Genomic DNA, 5,344 nt, shown 5'->3' on the forward strand with positions numbered 1-5,344 from the left:
TGAGCAGCAAAATCAGCATGAATTTGTGACACTGATGAATAATGAAGCAGCTTTTAATTTCCAAAACGATAGAATTACCTGGTGATAAATAAGCTCGTCTAGGAGAGTGAATTTTTGACCTAGCAGAAACAGTGGTCAACCTCAAAAGTTAGACGATTATGATCTTTGTGTTGAATTCGAACATTTCTTGTCATTTCTTATAACACTTATATAACACTTATAACTAACAGAAACAAAAACCCAGTGTCTTGCCGTCATTTTGTCACAGATGTATCGTTTGTTTCTTAGTTTTTGGTAACACGCAAGGTAACTTGATCACAGGTGGCCGCTGAAATCGACGTCACTTTCGACTTTGCGATTCACTTGTTCAGCCAAAGTACAAGAGAAAAATTGAACGTAGTAAAAATCTCCCAAAATATTTTTCGCTGGTGTTAACGTTTTGTATTCGCGGCACAAAATTTATTTTGTTTTCTTGTCGCAAAGTTTCTTGCTAATGGCAATTTTTTCTATTCTCGATCTACTCTTCCTAAAAACTTCCTTCTGCTCTTCTTAAAAACTGTGTATCAATATTTATTTACTTTTGCATCAATAGTTCTTTTGCATAAAGCAGGCTAACAAAATCTGTACCTTGCTTAGTTCACATTTTTGAGCGGTAAAACAGAATTTTTGGTCCTTTGTTTCTGACAGCGAGGCGTATATTTTAAGGTCTCCCTTCCAGATACTAACCCCGCCGGATAATGTTTAACTTTAGTAAACTCTTGTCGTGAAAAGGTGTCAGACGCCCACAGTACATGTAAACTTGCTGTGAAAAGGAAGTTGAAACAAACAATTTTACTAGATTCCCTTTTATTTTCTTCAGTTAACCTAAGACATGTACAATAGCACTAAATTGATTTACGATACCAAAACAATATCGTGCACTATTATAGCTACATATTACGCAAAGACAACTTGAATCTCTTGGAAAACAAATGCAGCTCAGTTGACAGTTATGGCATAAAGCACTGTGACTTGGTAGATAGCTTTGACCTCAGTGCCCTTATAAACTCGTGAGGAAGTGGGATGCACAATATTCAATGTACACTTTGTTACAATCACACAAGAAAGCCGAGCACATGTTGAACAAGGACTGGACTTTTAATGAAGTCCCGGATATGTATCAAAAGAGCATTAAATTACATAATATCCTCTTTCCAAAGAACACTAAGTCTGTGAAAAGATAAGAAAACAATATAATGTTCCTTCGTTTAAATAAAACCTCTTTTAACAACTTTATAAAACTTAATATTCCAACAAATCGCAGTCTTCATTAAACATCTTTCAACCAAAGTCTTATTGTAAGTCCTTTAGTAGTGTGTTTGGTCTGACAACTTGTCCTGATCTGGTGCGTGTCACTTGGTTGCTGAGGGACGCCATTACAGACGCTATGGCCTTCATCTTTGGTGGGGCGGTGGCTTGTTGGACGATCTTTTGCTTGAGCCATCGCAGTTTGTAGCAGAAGTGGTCGAGAGGAGCTTGCATGTGGAGTGGTCTGTTGGTCTACGTCTGTAGATGGCACGGATCATTGGGTTTGTCTTGACTCAACGGTATCTCGCAAATGGATTCGGTGTCTGCGGTACTTGCCGCCATTCACCTCTACCAGGTAACTCCTTAGGACAATGTTAGCTTTCCAAGCACTGCCGGGTAACTGAGGGTGTGTCTTGACTCGCACTGGCTGTCCAACAACAAGACTGGGTAACGATTTAGCACTGACATCATGATAATTCTTTACGTTTTTGTATCACTTGAGCTGGTACTTTGGACTGGACTTCGGGTTTGCAGCGCAGGGAAGACTGCGTTCTTCGCGCCATGAGGCATTGAACTGGGGAGCTGCTGTACGAAGAGTAGGAGAGTTCCTCAGTCCTCAAGATTGCATTCCAAATATCCTCTCCTTGTTTGTTAGCTTTTGTGATATTGGACTTTACGATCTTGAATGCTGGTTCAGCTTTCCTATTTGATTTGGGTTGTGAGGAATGGAAGTGAGATGCTGAAAGTCCCAGAGTTTTGCAAACATGCTGAATTCCTCGGAGACATAGTTAGGACCATTATCTGACATCAAAATGACTGGAATCCATGAATACCTAATTCTTCTTTCAGTTGATCAACTAGCTTAGCGGCAGTTAACGTTTTCGGCTTTTTAATCTCGATGTAGTCAGAATATAGATTAAAAACTGTTAGATAATTTTGATAATCGCATTTGAAGAAATCACCTTTGACAGTCTACCATGGAAGACGTTTAATTGGATACGTTATACGTTATAAGGGGCGCTTTTCGAAGAGCAGGTTGGCTCTGCTGGCATGTTTTACCCCTCTGTACTGGTTCTGTCAATACGGTAGTCATTCTTGGCCAATACATGATGTCTGAGTCACTGCTGATTGTGTACCTCAATGTCGCAGGTACCAGGACGTTTTCCAAGGCCAGAGAAAACATTGCGGTATTTTTGTATTATTAGCTGAATGGCTGATCATTGCAAGGGTTTCAAGGGTTAACATGCCGGGGACATTCTTCATTGAATTGAAGGAGTTTCTAGGACTCAGGGGCTCTTCCGGATAGCAGAGATATGGGTGCATGTTCAATAACTTCAAAATGGACTTTAATGGGTGCAGTAAAGTGTGGTACTGCCAATGGGGTATGTCACTGACTCGTCATACAGCCTTAGTTTGGTGTTGGTGGGCTGAGGTGTTTTATCCGTAACCTTCTTGTAGTCTTCTTCTTGTGTAATTGTACTGCAAGATGCTTCCGTGTCTACTAGAAATTTTACAGTAGTAGTTGCTTCTAATTTACTGGCTGATACATGAGTTTCCGCAGCATATGCCCTCTTGTCTCTGTGTGCCTGAAACGTGTAGATGCTGATTATCTCCTTCCATGTGATGTACACGCTGACGAGGTTGTTTGGACTTTCTTTCCACAGGTTTGGGTTTCTTTTCAGTTTGTTTGGGCGTATACTAACAAACTTTGACTAGATGATTATTCTTCTAACGCTTGGTGCGGGTTTAACCATAAGCTGAGCAGTTTCCAGCTACATGCATGTCACCGTAGTATTTACATTTGTTACCTGAGCGGGGTTTCATGCCACTGTCTTCGCGTGTGTCGCGTTTCTTCAGTCCGAGGACGTAGTGGACATCATCCGACTGCTCCATTTTGTTCCTCTGATTTGCTGCCATTCGATGGTACGACAAATGTCGATAGCCTTTTCAAGTGTTAGCATAGTGTCTCTTAGACTCCTTTTGCGATGCCATGGTCTCGTAAACCAGTGACAATTCGGTCGCGTAGTATTTCATCTTCAAAGGTGCCAAACCGCCAAGTGCGGGCAAGTTTTCGAAGTGCGGTCAAAAACTGATCAAAACGTTCATCTTTGCACTAGAGTTGAAGACATACCTTTAGTAAATTGTATTTCTTTTCGTCGCGAAATAGTCGTTGGGCTTTGTTAGGATTACATTGGCATCTTGTCTGTCAGCTTCAGTCATCGGCAAATTTCTGTATACGTCAAGACATCCCTTTTCCATAGGGAAGATATGGTTGACGTCACCTATTGTCATTAATGTGCCAACCAGAGCCATGTCTGTGTTTTCTTCTCGGGAAACAAATAAAAAGCTTCGATGGTGGCGTGTGCCTGAAAAGGCTTTAAATAAGGTCTTTACAGCCTGCCTGTGTGATACCTTTAGCAAATATCTTGAGTTTCAGCGCTTTATTTTTACCGATTCGAGCGTTAGAGGGCCAGAAATCCCGCTTCAAAACACCATGTTTTTGTCAGACAAGAGAGTCGAGCACATGTTGAACAACAACTGAACTTTTAAGTCCCGGATGTATTACGTGAGCATTACGTTACTTCTAAAATCCTTAATAATTCATGAAACTAACAGCCTAAAAAAACATCGATTAAAAGCTATGTGAATTAGGTTTGAACCTGATAAAACATTCCTCGTTATAATTCTTTATATAAAGAACGCCCTCACATTTTGGTCACCTGGGAAACGCTTTTTGTGGAATGCCTCGTGTTTTTAAACCCGATAAAACACTGCTGCTCGTTTCTAAAACACTACATAACACACTTATTGAGGGTTTGCATCTGACGTCACGATAAACCAGATAAACCCGATAAAACAATGCTGCTCGTTTCTTAAACACTACATAACACTTATTGATGGTTTGCATCTGACGTCACGATAAACCAGATAAACCCGCTAAAACAATGCTGCTCGTTTCTTAAACACTACATAACACACTTATTGAGGGTTTGCATCTGACGTCACGGCGGCCATGTGGACAGAACAATGCAGTAAAATGTGTTTTGGGAATTTGACTATTAATTTGTGGGGCCATTTTCTATTGTTTTGTGCAACAAAATGGCCTCTCTCATCACGTGGATGCAACTAAGAATACAAGTTAGCTGCCAGAATATCAATTTAATTTTATATTTGCTGAGCCAAGCGCAGAGGGCTTCCTGGAGAGTCATCGTTACATTCCAATTTAAAAAACTGTATATTAATGGTTTGACACTGACTAGTTTTGATGTTTCGTTCAGGATGTTTCGTGTGGTGCTTGAGCCTTCATCACTTGAAATATTAACGTTAGCACGCGTGATTCAAAGAGCAGCACGTCGAACACTCGCTGAGGAAGAACTCCCCGCGACGTTTCAAGAAAAAACGTAGCGCAAGTCTTGTGCGCGTGCTAAAGACTTCCGGGATGACAATGTGGTCAATTCCAGATTACGGACCCTTTATTGACATCTAGGCTTCCAAAAAGAGTCGCGCATGAAAGTTGGCCTCATGTCCAACGACTCCGGTCTGACTCTTCCAAAATCCATTTCTTGGTTTCTTTCGTGGACTTGGCAGGAGATCTTGGAGTCATTTTCGAACATAGAAACAGCCGTTTTGTGTTCTGCAAATCCTTTTTTTCAGTGATCGTTCAGTTTGACCGTAGTATAAAAAATTGCAGTTGGTGCAAATCATTTTGTATACTGTGCCAGATTGTGGCAGGTCAACCTTTTCCTGGGCTTCTGGTCACGGGAACAGATTGTTCAGAGTTCTCACTGGTTTGAAGACGACCTTGATTTATTGTTGCCTTAAAAATCGACTATCCTTTTCGAAAAACCCTGCACATAGGGCAGCACCACGAACCATTGGTTGGTATATTGGTGGGGCGTTACTACAACGGTCTTTCGCTCTGTTGGAGAGAGATTTGCAGGTAGCACCCCTTAGGAAGACTCCCGTATCAGAAAGGAAGTCACCGACTGTGACTTTTTAAAGAGCGAGAGCTAGCTATTGAACAGCTAAGTTTTTATTGTCCCAAATAACTTGATTA

At 41.0% G+C, this 5,344-nt stretch overlaps 1 pseudogene; it reads right to left on the reverse strand.

Annotated features, from left to right (window-relative positions):
• LOC137975897 (ATP-dependent DNA helicase RecQ-like) overlaps positions 1–5,344 on the reverse strand; it is a 404,352-nt pseudogene that overhangs the window by 74,288 nt on the left and 324,720 nt on the right.

Source organism: Montipora foliosa, chromosome 11 (genome assembly GCF_036669935.1).
Source record: "Montipora foliosa isolate CH-2021 chromosome 11, ASM3666993v2, whole genome shotgun sequence".
Lineage (NCBI taxonomy): Eukaryota > Metazoa > Cnidaria > Anthozoa > Scleractinia > Acroporidae > Montipora > Montipora foliosa.